The following is a 19,299-nucleotide window of genomic DNA, read 5'->3' as shown; positions in this document are numbered from 1 at the left end:
ACTTCATCCAGTTTGTCACCACAAGAAGACCTGAAGAAAGCCGCTCACCAGTGACTCAGACAGGAAACTGCTTTGCATGAAAGAATGGGCAAAAGTGTCTTTGACCAACAGTAATTGGAAACATCTCTTTGAGCTAAAGCTGTACACCAGACCTAAATATTACACATATTCAACTTTCACTTCCTTTTGTTCACCCCTCTTTTTTTAGCAGCCGTCCCCTAGCAACTGTCCACGAACATAAATAGCATAGCATTTGTTACCTTAAAGGCTTCAGGAAGTTGTTGACTGAAAATGTAAACTTGTTAGGTAGATACGTGCCCCACCAGACGCAGTTTCTGAAGGTTTCACGTTTATCGTTCATGTCTCCAAATGGCAGGTCTGCCAATTATTCAGTCAAATGGGATTATGATTAAAGAGGAATATTTAATCCTTTTTGTCTACAGATTAATAGTATTAATTAGGCTAATTCGTTGGTTGATAACTCAAACAGAAGGCCCAATTCTTCTGCTTCAGAAAACATTGCATTGGTAGCGTATGTGCATTTTCTTGAGGTATCACTGGAGAACTCTCGTGAACCTTTAGACGTCCACTTGATTTATCTTCTCAAAATGGCATTTCATTTCCCAGATGAATGTTCCTTTGGTGCTTCTGCACATACTGGGTTCCTGTTCCACCACAACAATGAGCAGAGTCTCGTGGTGCACAGTCTGCTTTTGTTCTCCTCTGTGTTTCTCCTCACATAAGCATGGCCAGTAGTTGGTACATGGTGTGCTTCAGTCACTCCACCCTCCCCTCCTTTTTCTTTCCTCCTCCTCTTTCTTTTCTTCTTTCACCGAGAAAGCAGATGGCATTTACTGTTGGTTATTTTCCTTTTCATAAAAGCCCTGCTAGATATTCTTAGCTCAAAGACAACATGGGGTAAATGTAACCTTGCTAAAGGAGTGGAATTATAGTGGTAACTACTCCACAGCAACTTATTTTCTCAAGACTAGATTAAGTGTATAAAAAGGGGACAGGTGGCACGTGGTGTGGTTTAGTTTGTTTATATCTACTATTGTTCCTCTCTGGTTTCTGTTGGTTCACCAGTCTGTTTTATTCTGCTAATCTGGAGTTAGACCTTCCTTTCTCTTTCTTCCATCTTGTACATCCTGGGGGACCCTCATTTCACTGCCATGCCCCCTCTCCCGCCCCCCTCCTGTATGCAAAGCAGGTGTCACCCAAGACAAGGAGGACAGCGACTACCTCACACAACGACAGGGTCTTGGGGGTGAAAACGCACACGCGCGTCACGCTGCATGCAGTCTCCTTCTCTGTCTTGCTGCTGTTTGTGTTCTCCATCTACATGCAGATGCACTTCAAACGTGTGTGCCCAATTTATTTTAGCACACAAACACACCAAACACACGTCCTGTGGGCTGGTGGACGGAAGAGAGCTGGAAGTGTCTGTCTGTCATTAGTATTCCAGCAGGAGGCTCCTGGCCCGGCCAGACATCTGAGAGGAGCAGCCACAGCAGATAAAGAAGAAGCTATTAATCCACAGAAGATTACCAGGACTGATACTTTATCCCACCGTAATACAACAACGCAACCAGACTCATTCCATTTACAATGCCGTCAGAGGAAGAAAGATGGGGAAAGGGGGTGAGCTCACCTTGTGAACAGCAAGACACACAGAAAGCCAGCTCGCCTCTTTAACTCTGGTGATTTGAATTTCCTCTCCGATGGAGCAGGGGTTGGGCTGAGTGTGTGCGTGTGGGCTTGCATTTGATTTGGAGATGTTTTGAATTCAGAATAGGTCACCCCCCCCCAATCAATGTGCCACAGATGGCCACTGTTTCAGAGATCTTAGGTTGTCCAAAGAACAGCTGGCTGTCGTCTACTCCATGCTGAGTCTCTTTAAATCAAATATTCTTAACAGGAGCGTTTGCATGAACTGTGCATGTGTGCACTTGATTAACTTTCTCCCCAAATGCCAGTGGCAGGCTGCAAGAACCTTAAACCAAAAGACTAGCCCCTTGTTTTCTAAAGGTGAGACTCCGGATTCAAAGTTGAAACCATCAGTCGTGTGATAAGCCCATCAGCACAATGTGCACAACACGATACAACAGAGGCCACCTACTGAAGATGTAGTGACACTAAAACAAGAACAGTAAGGCACGAGATACAGGAGATTAGATTTACACACACAAGCTGATAAAGCCCAATGATAACCAGATGATGAAACAGAACCAGGAGGAAGAAGAGAACGAACTGTTGACTCAACAAGCGCCGTTGACAGATGAGTCGAGGAGAGGAGGGGCCAGATAAAGGAGACAAAAGATCCTGGGCTGGCAAGAAGGACGGGGAAAAAAAGCACATCCAGCAGACAGAGAGAAGGATGAAGGTGCAGGAGCAAAGGGAGAGAGATAGAGAGGAGAAGTCCACCAATGGTAGGACGCTGAGCTCGTGTGTCCAGTAAAGATCCAATCCTTGAGACTTGGCAGATAGTGTTACCATGAGAACAGCAGTGGGGTTATTGTGAGCACAGACGGGGACAGGCCAGACATGTTCCAGAAACCATCTGTTACTTCAGCCTACCCCGGCTCTGACACCAACCTGCCTTCGGAAAGGAATGCAGAAGTTCAAACATGAGGATGACCCCAACAGCGAACCGAAAGGGTTTATTCACCACCAAAAACAGGAAACAATGAATCCATTTTCCTCTTCTAGATCTTAGTGCTCAGAGTATGTGTTGAGGATGACTCTGTGCTACTACTGCACCAAACTTTAGTTCAGTAAAATCAACGTGGTTTTACCCAGTTCTGTTGGCTGAAATAAATTAGCTGTGGCAATCCTCTAAAATACCACTGAGCTAAAATGTTAATCAGTTGCGGATGTACATCTTTCTTGGCTCATGAGATATTTTACTAACAGACAGTTAAACAAACACCCACCCAATGCTGAGGAATAATTCAAATGTAAAGTTTAACACAGTCCTTGCAACACACAATATTACACACTCTGATAACTGCCCTTTTTACTATACTTTTTCCACTATATACAAACAGTATTTATTATAATTAAGTACAAAATCTACAATTTGCTAATTAATTTTAAGTACAGTTGCTTGTTAAAAAAGTGTTTTAATCAACACAAAGGTTACAAATGGTAATGAATAGTGAATTCAGTCATAATCCATTTATTAAAGTTTTTTCTGAATTTGGAGTAATTTGGTAAAAGATCCAAACTTGGTTTGTTTGATTGTTTTATTATTATTAAGCAGGACTGTTCAGAAATCAGTCACCTTGTGACAGATCTGCATATTTCAAGCTTCTTCTGAAAATGTTAGTTTCGTTTCCTTTAAAAACAAAATATACAACTGTATCTTGAATAAGCTATCTTATAACCTAATTTCTTTTTTTACTGGTATTTTGTTGGAAAACAACACATTGGGTCTCAGAGCAACAAGCGTTTGTAAAATGCATTAATTTAGTTTTTTTTGTTTAAGGACAATAACTCATGTTGACACCCAGACCCAGAGGTGATTTAGTCCAATCTTACTGTTTAGAACACAATCAATTAATGCATTGCAACATCTTCTATTTAAAATAAACCTCATAATGATCAATAAATTGTCATTGACTGGAGGATACCAGATGAAAATTATATTTGCATTTGTAATAATTTTGTTTCCTACATCAGTCTTGGTGAGGCTGTCTGCTGCTATTCAATCAGATTGATGGAAGCAGGAGGCATCAAGCTCAAATATGAAACTCTACAGTTCCACTTCACACCATTTTCATTCATATTTAGTTTTATAGTTTTATTTCCTCTCCATTACATCTATATTTTACCAGTTAAGTTGTTGAGGACTGTCTGCTGACACCTGGAAAAGAAGCTGCAGTCTTCCTGCAGCGTGTTGGAAAGAACGAGAGTCGTAGAAATTAAAGGGATAACAGTCGAACAGAGGGACTGGTAATCACAGCACTGTTTTAACCCAAACCCACCTGACCCATGGGCCAGCCCCTGGATTATGGTGTGACCCAGATTAGGTTCAGACCAACATAGTTTGTTAGAGTGAAGATAGAGTCCTCTGCTAATGTCAGCTCTAAAGAACAAAGACTGCAGTTTTCAAGTAAAAAAAAAACTTTTCTGAGACATCCTGCGTGACAGAAGTGTTTAATCTTGTTTTCTCTTCTGAACTGAACAAGAACAACACAGAAGAGAAGAAACTCTGTGTTTAAGCTTGATATGAAATGTTAAACAGAACCACAGCAGCTTTTTGTGTGACCATAAACCAGCTGGGCTCATCACTTCCAGGTAATGAATGACATGGGAGTTTAACAGCAGCGCCAAAATAATTTTTTCTTTTGTTGGGAGTATAAAAGGTAACGGTATGGCACAAAACACCGACGAGCAGAACGCAAGGACCACCTCATCTAAGCATCAGGACTCATTTTGCACATGACATCTGTCAGAATCAGAATAAGATTTATTATCATTGTACCGGGATACAGTGAAATCATGTTCGTACAGTCGTCCAAAAGATGAGCGGAGTGCACCTTGCTGCTGCTATCATAACGCGGCCCCGTTTTCTTTATCAGAATACTTATAGATAGAAACAGGGAAAAGGCCATGAGGATGGATAGTGGTATTACAAAAAAAATAATTCTTCACAACTTGTCCTATCAGAACATGATTTAAGATTTCAAAAAACTCTACCAGCAAGAACTTTTATAAACACATTACATATGCATTTGATGTCAAGAAGTTGAGAGTTGTCCATGAGCACTTTCAGATAGATAGACCATAGTCCTAAGATGTTGTTCAGCCAGCACAGTTCTGATAAGACTGTACAGAAGTTATCGGGGGGGAGATAGATGAAGATTTTTCCCTAGCTACCCATGTCCCAGGAGAAATTTGATAGTCGGCTCGTATCTGAGGCCAAACATGGGAGTCAGATTCAGATAAGCCACAATTGTTGTTTTTCTTCAGGCAGACTGTTTTTTTCTTGTCAGCCTTGAGTCCTGCTGGAACTTTCTCATTCCAAAATGGCCAAATTTATGGGTATCCACTTCACTGAGCCACGTTATGAGCCTCCTCAAGGTCGATCCCACATGCTGTCGAGTCCTAGAAGCTGTGAGTGACCTGCGATTCTCACAAATCGCCTCCATCTTACAGTTTACCTCATTAGCCAGCTGATTTTGAGTACTCATAGCACGACTAAAACAAAGACTCAAAAGCTTTGCCATGGCCGAAACTGCTGCCAATGTCTTCTTCAAGTTGATAAAACAGAGCCCTGCTGGTGCCAAAGAGCAGAAACCCTGCTATCATAAACCCAAATATATAAACGTCTTCAGTGTCCTCCTGAGACAGAACTGAGAGACACATCAGCTGATCTGATGTACCCGCAGAGTGAGCCTCAGCTGGACAAGAGGGTTCTCCAGGACCCTGTCGTTTTGTTGAAACTATTTTCTCGATTTTGTTGAAAGTCCAGCTCGTCAGATCCATATAGTATTTTTTGTTCGAGAGATGTGTACCAGGAGCTCCAAGACACACAGAGAGCAGAATCAGGAGGAAGAGGAGGACAGGGGGAGGGACAGCAGAAGCATCTCTCTTGAGCGAGAGCCAGAGGAGAAAGAGTTTGTCAATAACAAACTAACTAAACAAAATTAAAATGATTTGAAAACTGTATTTTAAAGAGAATTACATTTGTAACAGTACTTGGGGACGAGGGAGGACTCAAATTCAGTATTGAGTTAGGCAGCTGAAGGAAAAAGATCTACACAATAAAAGAGGAAATAAGGTTAACCAGAATAACAAGGTTAACCTCAGTAAATAAGGTCATTTAACAGAAAACATTTTGAACCCAAAGTCAGGATTTGAACTGAATATTCACTGACAGCAATAGAAATGGTTTGCTTTTTACATTTTGCATGATTTTTATTAAATGACTAAATGAATTGGTCACATTAACTGTACTACCATAGCATCATTTTTTTTTTTTTTTGACAATGCCATCTTCATCTCAATGATCTAGTTTTGTAGCCTCAAAGGAAAAAAATAATAAATTCCCCATCTATCTGTGACCTCCACAATTATCTAAGAGACCAATCATATTAGAGGGAGATGGAAGTGGATGTGAGCCATCCAGAACTCTAGAGACTGAGGGTCCTCAATACTTCATCTCAGCTGTCATTATCAGAGGTCCATGATGAGACGAGGGAGAACTGACAGTGGAGTGTTTGAAGGAAAATGTGAAAGGAAGCACAACAATATGCTTCATTAGCTGGATTTCTTCATAGTAACTTTCTTAAGTTTCACCATAAATAAATATGTAGAGTCACCAGGAAACGCTCTGATAATTTTTTTTGGAAAATGCCAATCTTTAATGTGAACAATGTATTTTTTGCCTCTCCAGTACATTACTGTGGATCAATAAGGCTGTGGTACCTCAGTGGTCAGTGCTGCTGTTTTGTAACCCTGAAGTTGCGGGTTTGAGCACAGGTTGCGTCAGGAAGTGGCATCCGGTGTAAACACTTGCTGAATCGTTCATGCAAGTTTGCTCCCTGTGGTGACCCTTGAAGAAAGGAGCCGCTGAAAAAAACATACATTTTTATGGATCCCATCTTGTGCTCACTTTGTCCATGCACACTGTCTATGGTGCAAACTGATGGGAAAGTTTCATATTTTTGAATTGTTAAACCAGAGCTGTCCTAGTGCATGCTCAGTAATCCAGGTAAACCTATTGAGTCAGGTCCTCTGGGTGGGTTCTTCTTTGTTAAAACGTTTCATCTTTTATCCAAATGACTTCTTCAGTCTGACGATCGCCAACAAACTCAGTAGCACCTTCTCATCATGAATCAACCAGCTTTTTGGTGACAGCCATAGTTGTTCATGTGAAAAAGGAGGACCTTAAATTGATAGTTGACGTGATGGCCACTTGCTATTCACAGAGGGCTGAGTGATACTAGCAATAACAGCATCGTAAAAGGGGAACAGTTGAACATGGAGGCCTCCTCCCCATTTAACGATGGATGGGTTCTCTTCACAAAGATGGCTTCCTTTACTCCTCTCTCAAACCAGCGTTCCTCTCTATCAAGGATGATTCATCTTCTTCCCTGAAAGAGTGACCACTGGCCTGATGATGTTGTTCTTCTGTGCTGGGCCATCCTTTTGGTCAGTGGCTGTTTAGTTTCCCTGATGTATAACTGATCACAGCCCTCCTGACACTGAACAGAGTACACAATATCGAAGGAAAGACTCACTCAAATTACAAACTGGACTCAAGTCAAATTATAGCTTCTTGATCCACTATGAGAAGTTGCTTCTTATAAAACTGAGCTTACTTGCAACTCCTCAGACTGTGAGACTGCGATGTGACATTTACAGAAAAGGCAAAAGCATCTTGAAAACTCAGAAAGCAGAGCATAAAACAGCAGTCAGGCATTTTTAACAAAGTTTTCTCAGACACTGACGAGCAACTGTACAAAATTCCCACTAAACAGACTTGTTTTTAGAACCACCACACAAGTGGCATTAACTTCTTTATCTATTAAGCTCTTCATGTCAGTATTTTTCCTGGAACCAGAGCGTCCTAACCAAACAAGTAACATCCTCCACTGCTCCTTCACCATCATCTCCAAGTTGCTATTTACTTTGTGGGCAGTCCAGCGGATCGTGGCATGTCGTCACCCCCCTTAGAAACTCATAGATGTCTTCTTGAGAAACACTTGTATGTATTTGCATGAACCTGTAGGAGTGTGTGACGTGCTTGCTTTCAATAGGAAATTACCAGAGCTCAGCACAGTGTTTAAAAATGTACATTTGAGAAACTATGAACATTTTGAGATTGATTATTAGTAAATGAAAATTCACACAGTGCGTTGACCTGCTATTTTTTCTTTTACGGATGTGGTTTTTCTGGTTGTTGTTGTTTTGTGGTTATGAACAGGATGTGGCTTGTTTAGGGGCAAAGCACTCTGCTCAGAATACTCTCCTCTCTGCACAACACCTCAGTGACAATCTATCAATTCTATCAACAATTAAGAAGGAATAAATGCATATCACCCACAGTCTTGCTCGCCAAAGTTTCAAACAAAGATGTGTTATCTGTATTCACTCAGACTATGTGTTGATGGTGACTTTCAGCTACTACCACGCCAAAGTTTAGCTCGGTAGTTGTAAAACTGACTGAGTTATAGACATTTTTTTGTTTGCTAAGATTGACTGTCTTGAGTGGACGTCTTGAAATGGATTGGCTTCAAAAGTAAAGTGGTACGCCGATGTCCCCCATCACTGAGGGGTTTGAATAGTGAATGTTTATAGTTTTTAAGATAAATGTTTTTCTGGACTGGAATTGAACAGGGAATGCAAGTAAACTTTTTTTTCATTAAACCCTTATTTATACAGGTTAGACTCATTGAGCCTCGAGGATTCATTTGCAAGAGAGACCTGTTTTAAACAAAGAACACTGATGATGAACAGACAACAATAGACAATCACATAAAAGCATATAAAATGAAAAGTAAATAGAAGATATTAAATAAAAACCAAACAAAAACAGTTACATTATCAAGCTATGTCAAATAATAAAACCAGGAACATGTCTGTATTGGTTTTTGCCATGAACTTAACAGTAAACAAAGCTTTTGGTGCAAGATATTCAAGTGGGTAGGAGTTGTACTTATAAGAAGAGAGGGTTTTTTGTTTTTTTTTGTCCAAGGTGGCACAGAGTGACAAATCATGGCTGAAGGGTGTCATTTTATTTCATTCTTCAAATGATGATGTTTAATTTTCAAGTTATCCAGCTCTTAAGGCTTACATACATGGAAGTGGCCATCTTAGATGTTGACCTGGCAACCCAGTTTTCGAAAGGAACATGTCTTATGCCTAGATGTAGCCACACACAAAAATGGAATTTGGTACCTCACTGTATATTTCAAATTATCGCGCTCACAACATGCATGGTCAGAAAATATGTTCAATTTCCCCCTTTTGCTCTGCAAATCAATTATAGATGTACAACCAATTTGAGTTTTTCATAGGGAAAAAAAGAAAATCTGAAAATAGTTTCTAATGTAAATGGAAAAAAAAATGTTGATACTTTTTAGTTAAATTTTAAATTATCTTATTTTGTTAAATATTATAAACCCCAGATTAACACTAGATTGATATATTTAATTTACTGATCAAAATATATTTTTTCAACCAAATTTAATCACATTTTCACTCATAAACTCAATATTTTTATACGATACAACTGAATTTTTAAAAACAATATGTTTTTACACCAATGTATTGTGGTAGTTTATTCATTATTTCTGTGTTTCTTATCATCACCTAGCTGATCAGTTTATTTTAACTTGGGGTTGATTGGTTTACAGGAAGGCATTCTTTAATCAACATATTTAAAAACGTGTTGCACATCTTTCTCAAGTAAATATTAATCAAGTTTATACAGGGGGCTCTGTCTCGGTATAATTATAATAATTATACCACAAACTTCATGGGCAATATTAAAATGGTAAGAATGAAATACTTCTCTGTGTCACTGAGAATGTGTACACACATTTCTGTCTTGGTGTGCAGGCTTTCATGAAACTACAGACCATAATGGATTTGGTTCCAGTTTTTTCATCGCCCTTAAGTGCCCATTTCTCTGTAATTGTAGAATTGCCCTTTATATGTTGCATTACAATCCCAAAGGTCAGAACCCCTCTAAGACATTTTTCACACCAAAACCATCTTGTTTTATCAAACCAAGACTGAGACAAGTCTGCATATTTGGAATAAAATGAACAAGAGGTGAACCTGCGTGAAAAATGCTCACAGAGTGTATATAGTGAGATAAAAGTGCAGATGTTAAATAATATTTAATGGTTACAATTCCTGTTTATTAGTTTATTGCATTATTCTTTGTGTGCAGTTTTTTTTTCTTCTTTTTGTTTTAGTTCAGTTTTATCTTTATCTTTCTGCTGCTGTGTTTAGGGTTCGCTGCAGCAGAGCATCTACCTCCATCTCACTCTGTCCCAGCATCCTCTGTCACACCAAACCTCTCAATAAATACATCTTCTATCCATTCTCTTTGTCTCCAAACCACTCAGCAGGAGCTTTCTCTCTGACATACTCATTTGTCTGTTTTGGTCACTTCTAATAAACATCTTAACTTCTTTTTTCTTTTTTTTTAATCTCCAGCTCTGTCTCCTGTTTTTTGTTAGTGCCACCATCTCCAAACCAGACATCACAGCAGGTCTCACTACCACTTTGTTAACCTTCCTTTTCACCCTTGCAGCTGTGCTTCAGTCACAAATCAGCCCTGACTCTTGTCTCCATCTGCTCCACCCTACTCTCTGCTTCACCTCCTCTGCGCTCTGCTTGTTTCTTTAAGTGGATGACTTCAGGTGTTAGAGCTCTTCCACCTTCAATACGCCTTGCAGCTTCACTGTTTCATCTGTCTCCCTCTCGCACATTCTGCATTACTTCAAATGACTTTCATTCCTTTTTTTTCTCCAGAGTATAAATGCACCTCTACAGACTCTCTTCCACCTGCTCCCTACTCTCATTACAGATTGTTATCTGCAAACATCACAGAATACCTCATCTGTCAACCTGTCCATTACAACTACGTACAGGAAATTGCTGCACTGATCTTGGATCACCTTGAAGCCCTCTGTCACTCCTACTGCACATCTCACCACTGTCTCCTTGTACATGTCCTGCACTACCCTCACACTGACTTCCTCATACAGCACTACAGTTCCTCTCTTGGTACCCTGTCATATGCTTTCCCTAGATCCACAAAACACATGCTATTAGGTGTTCATAATTTTTAAGACTATTTTTGGACTTTTACTACTTTACATCAATGATTTATTATTGATCTTTAGTAGTGTTGTAATGTAACAAAGTAGAAATACTTTGTTACTGTACTTAAGTAGAATTTTGACGTATCTTTATTTTACTTTGTAATTTACATTTCTAGCAACTTTCACTTTTACTCCACTACATTTCCTCAGTAAAATGTGTACTTTTACTCCAATACAGTTCCCTTAACCATCTTAGTTACTCATTCCTACAATATAAAATTAGAAGAAATCTGATTGGGCAATGCCTGTTTGTTCTCCCAGTCTGTGACTTCACGTGGCCCCTTCTCTCTCCCTCACTGACTCTCTCAATCACAAACCCAGCCCCTCCCCTGCCACTTGTGTGAAAACTGCGGCTCCCGCTGTGAACAAGCTAGATGCACATGCAGATATTAATCGTTACAATAGGTCTTTGTTGACTCACAGTGGAGCCACTGTAAATTCCTGATAGGTGTGAAAATAATGGTAGCTGCTAAGAAGGAGATGTTTGGTGTTCTCCAGGACATTAACTGGTTAGAGCAACAAGGTCAAGTTGTCGGGCCACTACTCTTCCCATTAAAGAACACAGACACAGAAATCTAGTTTTATTTTATGTGTTTCTGCTGGTATTTACACACAGCAGTAAACCAGTAAAGCACAAACAAGCTTGAACAACAAGGCTCCATCCGTGTCGGGAGAGAAAAAAACCCCTCCAATAGAGCTTTGCACTTTACACAGAGTGGTGCGTTCACTAGCATTGGAACAGCCATGGTGCATTCAAGAGCACAGGAACTATCAACTCAGAAAGAAACAAGCCATAACCGAGCAGAACCGAGCTCAGTAAACAAGCCAACACAACAATGTGGGCTTTCTAACAGAGTTGTTAATAAAGGTTGATTAGAATCAGACTTTTTAAAGATCAATCTTTCATTGTTCAGTTCAAACTTTCCAAGTTTATGTCAATGGATATTGCACACAGTAAATGTTGTTTTGTAAATTCTAACCTTTCACTTTTACTTAATACGCTTACTTTAGGTACATTTTATATGATAAATTTACTTTTGATACTCAAGTACATTAAATGTCTGATACTTTAAGACTTACTCAAATAATAATTTTAAAGGAGACTTTAACTTTTACCAAGGTAATTTTATGGTAACTTCACTGAAGTATCACTTCGAGGTACTTTACACAACAATGATCTTTAGCCCAACATGTTGATGTGTTTAATTCTATGAATAGTCCTTTGACCTTAACTTACACAAATTGTCCAAATACTGTTGGTGAGTGGAGACGCATATTATCACATGAGCATGTATGTTGTTCAAGTCTTCTCAAGGTTTGAATGTGTGGGTCAGAGGTTTTGTAAAAGGTGCACATTCTCTCTTTCCAGTTTCATCTTTATAAATGAACCCAAACTTCTCTTATGGGAGTGGAGATCTGTTTGTGTGCGCCGAGGGAACAGCAGCAGAGATTTAAAATTGCATCATCGCTTCAGCCGTGATCCTTCAACGTGATCTTGAGAAACGCAAGAGTTAGAAAGAGCAACGTTCTCATGCACACTCACACACACATACTAATAACACCACCTGAGGTCAGCACATCTTTTGAATCTCTACCGGGTCTTCTCTTCTCACCTCGTAATCTCATTTTACTCTCACAATGCACTTCCTCGCTCTTCACCTCATCTTGTTTCCTCTAAGCTGGGAACACCTCAGCCTTGCTTTGAAATCAGGAAATGAAAGAAAAAGTTGAAGTATTTGGTAGAGTGAGGAACCATTCTTCCACAAACACCTTATGATAAAGGTTACTGAGGCACGGTGAGAGATAGAGCATCACTGTTTTTCAAGGAAGGGCTTATTCCCATTGGTAGATGGCGTCTTTTTCCCGACTGAGTAAAGCTCCTGCTGAATGATATGGTCTGTCTATGTTGACAGGCTGAAGATAAGGAAGTGCCCTCAGGTATTAGCTGTCATTGCTTTTCAGCAGGAAAAAAGCTGAGAGTAGCTACCGTATTTTTTGCCTTCCTCCTTGGCAGAGCACCTTTTCCTCCTCTTTTGGATGAATAGAGAAATTCACAACAACAAAGCCTTCGTCTCTCATTAAGTCAGCTGCAAAGCCGAGCACCACCAAAGAGCACAATATCTGAGGCAGATGAGTAATCCCCCCCCCCCCCCCCCCGCTCCATGTAGACGCTGGCACAGAATTTCAAATGTCCATAATAACTGCGAGAGATGGAAGTGAGGGACACACAGACACACTTTTACACTTGTACGCGTATACTGTGATGGAAATAAATTTGTTATTGACCATTAGCCCAATGCAGCGGAGCAGAACTGAAATGTCCTTCATCCGAGAAGGTCACACCGTGTGTCTGAGTGTGAATGTGTGCACCAAGCCCCAAAATACAGTGCCGTTGACAAGTATTCACCCCTTGAAGGTTTTGCCCTCATATCATTAATCCATCATGGTCAGTGTAAATTGAACTTTTGGACAAGAAAATTAAAAATATACCCTCTTTAAAGACAAACTGAAGACTGATTTTTACAAATACATGCCAGTTAAATAAAAATATGTCATAAGTGATTGCATAAATATTCACTTCTTTAAAGTGACTGACCTAATCCAACTGCTGTCCAACAATTTGGTGCGTGTAGTCTCACAAATAGCGAAACAGGAATGCCGAAATGAAATAGGGAATCAAGGCAAGGTATGTGTCTCAAGTAATCGCAGTATCAGAACACCTGAGTCTGGAAGGTCGATTCAGTGGTTATTCAGTATTCTTGGCTACCATTACACTGTCGAGACAGAAACACAATCCAAGCAACTCAGAGAAAAGGTTATTGAATAATACAAGTGATGGGATGGATACAAAAAATATTGTCTAGGCCCTAAACATTCCCAGGAGATTTGTTCAATCCATCATCAAGAAATGGAAGAGATATGGAATATGTGTAAATCTACCAAGAGCAGGCTGTCCTTACAAAATGAGTGAATGGGCAAAAAGGAGAATAGGGAGACAGACACCTGTGACCACTTTGAAGGAGTTACAAGCTTCAGCAGGTGAAATGGGAGAGACTGAGCATACAACAACTGTTGCCAGAGTTCTTCATCAGTTTAAGCTTTGTGGGAAAGTGGTGAAGAGAAAGACTGTTGAGGAAATCTCATTAAATCTTCACTAGAGTTTGCCAAACAGCATGCGGAAAACTCTATGGTCAAATGGAAAAGCCAACTATTGTACAAAATTTGTTGTTCATTTATTCAAATATAGTCATCAGAAAAATGGAAATGTTTAATATACTTAAAACTCAAAATAAATTGACGATTACATTGTAATAACAAGTGTACTTGGGTTTCTAAGCAAAGTATACAGACTGACCGTGGTAAAGTTAGTTTTACATTGGACGTTGCACATTTGTGCTCTGTGGCTTCAGCGGTGTCCAACGTAAAACTAACTTTACAGTGGTATACTCACTACAAAAATATAAACTACACCACTGGATGATACTAAATAGGAGCTTTTTGGCCATAGGACAAGACGGCATGTTTGACAAAAGCCAAAAACTGAACATCCCCACAAAATCACTTCATTTCAGTCAATGCATCACTCAAAACATGGAATAAAACATCCATCCATCCATCCATCCATCCATTATTTTTTACCAACTTCCTTTTAGAGTCTCTGGTGCCCATATCCAGCAGTCACTGTGCGAGAGGCGGGGAACAGTCTGGACAGGTCGCAAAGCCATAAAACAAGGTTTAGCTTTATAAAAATCAGCAAATAATATAACAGTTAAAAAATGATGCTGTCTGCATAAGAACTACAGCAAGCATACAGCAAAAACTACACAGAAATGGATTAGAGCCACCAACTTGAATGATCTGGAGTGTCGAAGTCGAAGCAGAAACCTTAATCCATCTGAAAATCTGTGGCTAAACTTGCAAAGGGATGTTCATGCCTGACCCCCCACCAGCACACACACACACACACACAACACACACACACACACAACCTGACAGAGTTTGAACAGGTTTGTAAAGAATGGAGTAAAATGGAGTGACTGTAAAAGACTGAGACTCAGTGCAGCCAAAAGTGCTCTATTAAATACCAACACGATGAAGGTAAATATTTACTTAGTTATTTTACATTACATATTTTTGTTCAATTGGTATTACTCTGTTGAAATCAGTCTTCACTTTTTCATTAAACAGTTTATTTTTATTTCTTTGCAAAAAAAAAAAAAAAAATTTGTATTGCCTATTTACTGTATAATAGCAATGGAAGCATGAAACATTCAAAGAGGTGAATACTTGTCACCGACGCTGTAAATCATGAAGGCCAAAAACTTTGACAATGAAACTAGTGTTCCTTAAAGAAATGCATGCAGTGTATTTCCCACTGTTTGCATGCAAACATTTTGAATAAAGATTTTGAGTAATCTCATCGTTGGTAAAGTATTGGTTGGGAATACCTTTCAGCTACCACCATACCAGATTGTAGTTTAATTTCTGTAAAAATGACTGCGTTCTGACCATTTATGTGTTGGCCAATGTCGAGTAGCTGTGAAAGCCGTAAGATTACTTTCTGAGAACATCATTAAAATCTGTTCAGTTGTTTATGAAATATTTTGCTAACAGACAAAAAGACAAGTAAACACACCCAGGCAATTACATAATTATGATCTTACCATTTAAAGTGACATTTTCATTCTGTCGCTTAAGTTTAATTTTTCTGACAAGAATAACCCCAGTAGCAGAAGCAATTTGGATAAAACCACGCTGGATGAAAAATGATTCCTCATCTAATAATTAACTGCAGCCCATTTTGGCTAAAACCGCCACAGCACAGTTTGATCATCTGTTTACTGCATATTCAGCAGCAGATCAAGAAGGTTGCTGTAGCTTGTGAGAGGGCAACACTATTGGTAAAGCCATTTAGTTTCTGCCCACTTTGGAAATATGGAGCCGAGGTTTAGCCATGAGTCAGCTCTTTTCACTTGGGGAATGAATCATTCATCATAGCTGCCAGCGTGGTCCAAGATCCGGATGAAGAGAAGAGGGAGGGGGTTGAGAGGAGGTTGATCAGGACCTGATGGCATGTTCCTCTGCTGACTCCACATGCAGCTTTCAAAGCTGCAGGTTCTCCAGGCTGCTGCTCCGGCTGGTATCAGACACATGGAAGGTGTAGCTGCTGCATGTCTTGATCACTTTTAAACTTCCAACCTAGCTGTTATTGTTCCAATAAAAAGCATAGACTAAGGAAAGTTCAAATTATTGCTGAACCTTTTAATGAACTTAAACTTGTTTGGAGTTTGATAAAAAATGATCCTTTAAGCCTATTTAGATTGTTAGATGCCATTAAATATGGATAATTTAGTTAAATGAATCATTTCAAATCATGTAGTTTATGATGATTGGTGTTTATGAAAGGAAAATTACATAATTTTTTAATAGTTTTCTGGCTGGAAACCTCCTGATAGTCATCAGCATGAACATTTTAGGATCTTTGGTGTTTCTCTTACAGCCTACAGAATATTGTGTATTTTAATAATAATATCTTTAATGCACACACTCTCACTTTTTACCATGTGTACACTAATGTCTCACGTTGCTGAAGGATTTGAAAAGTGAATGTTTGTAGTTTTCAAAATGAGTGTTTTTCTGGACTGGAACTGGAACAAGTGTGTGCTGCACAAAGGTGCAGGAGGAAGCTTTTCCTAGCTGTGGGTTGTACAAAGCAGCAGGTGCTAAATAGTTTAAAATATTTATTTTGAATAAAAATTCCATGCCGATCATGGAGCTCATCCATCAATCAGTCAAATGTGTGTCATGTCCAATCTTATTTTGAAATACCGCGATAGAGCGAGTCTGTGATAAATGAACCGCGAAGTAACGAGGGGCTACTGTATATATATATATATATATATATATATACATACATGGTGGTGGCCATCTTGGATTTTGATGTGACAATCCAATTGTTAATAGGAACCTTTTTCATGCCTAAATGGAGGTTGTGCCAAAGTTATTTTTCAAGTTATCCAACCAACAACACTGACAGATGATATTTCCATTTCTCCTCTCCTTTCTGCAGTTTGCAAATTTGATGTGACACAATTCTGACTATACAATGCAATATTTTAGAATATGATACAATTCAATTTATTTCACAGACCCCTTGGTGAACCCCCCCCCCCCCAACTGCTGCCTTAAACAAAAAAAAGCTATGAATAAAAAGACAAAAAATAAAATTAATACAAACCCTGATTTATTATGCAATTGCACAACAGATCTGTTTTATTTACTTTGTTTTAATGACTGTATGAATTTTCTTCTCTCCTGAACAAAGTGAGACAGAGAACTACTTTTGTTACATCCTGGTAGGACACCCTCATCCAGAAGGCTGCAGAGAGGACGAGGAAAGAGAGCGAAGAGGAGTGGACAGCAAAAACAAGAAGAAAGCAGAAAAACGACGCTGCAGCGCTGCATATTATAAGAATACGAGGAGAGCCAAAGAGAAGGGAGCTGAGCTTGAGAGAGGAATCAAATGACCTCCTCTCTCCCCATTGTTGAGAGTAAAGCTGGCTAGAGGCCACCAGAGGGGTAGAATACATCAGGATCAGCTAAAATGGCAAGAAAAGTAAGTGAGACAAAGATACAGAGAGTTCAAAACTTTCATTTATGTGAGAAGTCACCAATTATCAGATTTTATATGTATTTTCCAGACAGGATGAGCTATTTAGTTGACTTTATTATAAACGAGTGCAGATGTACCACTGCTGAACTGAAAAGTAGTAGGTTTCTGTAAAAGATAGTCTTTGAACATTTAGGGATAACAAAATGAGAATTAGAGAGGTTTCTGACAAAGTCTGAGAACAGGAAGTATGTCAATGCACTGAGGAAACGTCTGGAGAGGACAGGGAAGCAGGTGTCGGCATCATGTGATCAAAACTGATCAACATGTGGAGATCAGATGAGAAGTGCTCATGGCTCTTTTACACTTTTGATGCGTCACAATTCTCTAAACCCGCACGACTCACTATTGATTGTAAGACATTTTTCAACACCTGATCAGTCATGTGAATTAATAATAATAATAATAATAATAATAATAATTAGTTTTATGTGTTTAAAATGTTCTTGATTTTACATGTACAGCACTTTGTTACAGCTGTGCTAGTTTTAAAGGGCTTTAAAAATAAAGATATTATAATTAATGTTAATTAAACAATGTGTTGCAATCATTTTGCAGTTGTTGCTTCCGAAATCTAAGCATTTGCATTTTGACGGTGGTTGTAGAAAATAAATAAACTTAACCTAAATGTACAAAGTACTCACTTTGTCTGTAACTTAGTGTTCCCTTAGTTTTAGCCTCACTGTTGCCACACTACAGACTGTAGAGTTCAAGCTTTGTGATTTGTTTTGGTGCAGAATCCATTTAATATTCACATTTGCATCTGGATTTAGACTGAATTCCTTTACCAAACAAAAAAATATCCTAGTCACATGAGGTGTTCAGCATAATCTCTTACCAATCCCACCATATTTTAGTGAATCTAAATATAACAAACATCTATAAATCCTTCACCAGACGCTGGTTCTAATCTGACTCCCCCCCAACACTGAAGACAAGCTCCAAGACGGTGAGTTTTCTGCTGAGAGGAGTGAACGGCTGTCAGCTGCCCTCCGAGAAGGAGCTGCTTGATGCCAGGGTGACAAAGAAGGGGGCAGGAGGTATTTTAGCCTTTGAGTCTGCAGAGCCAGGCAGCCATCTGCTCTGGAAACCTTCTTGAGAGAGACTCTGAACGATCTGCACAGGAGCCCTGAACTCTCTGAGAGCAACTTTCAACACTTTACTTGTTTGCATCATGGATGAGCCTTTGCAGGGTGTTTATAATCTATCATCAAATCTTGAATTCATGCTTATAGTTCAGATTTCATGCCAAACAAGACCCTTGTTTTTCATATAACAAGCAGAATGATCAACAGACAAATAAATGTAAAAAAAATAAATAAAAACCTAATAAGATTAAATGTGCCTGAACAAAGTCTAATTGCCATTCTTTTTAGGTAAAAAACATAACATTTGCTCAAACATATTGTTTTGTGCACCCAGCATGGAGCTCTGAGTGCTTTGTTCATCACACCAGAGGGAGCCCCTGTCTCTGCTGTGCTGTGTTTTGTCCCTCTGCACCTCCTAATACCTCATCCTTTATGATAAATTAATGCGGGCGATGATGACGGATATCACCGTGCCAAGGTAACTGCCATTACGGTGCGGTGATTGAGGACCGCTCATCCGGAGCGGTTGTTTATATTGTCCCCCTGGTGTAAAGTGCTGGTATGAGCCCGGGAGATGACAAGGGTCATTAGTGAGAGGAAGGTCAGTGCTGCTAAGCTTATACACTTAAATGTGATGGAGACCAATACCAGGCAGAAATGAGGTAGATCATCTTAGTTCTCACGTCTTTCTCCT

Source organism: Nematolebias whitei, chromosome 18 (assembly GCF_014905685.2).
Source record: "Nematolebias whitei isolate Nwh7 chromosome 18, NemWhi1, whole genome shotgun sequence".
Taxonomy (NCBI): Eukaryota; Metazoa; Chordata; class Actinopteri; order Cyprinodontiformes; family Rivulidae; genus Nematolebias; species Nematolebias whitei.
Note: the sequence above shows the minus strand (reverse complement) of the source record.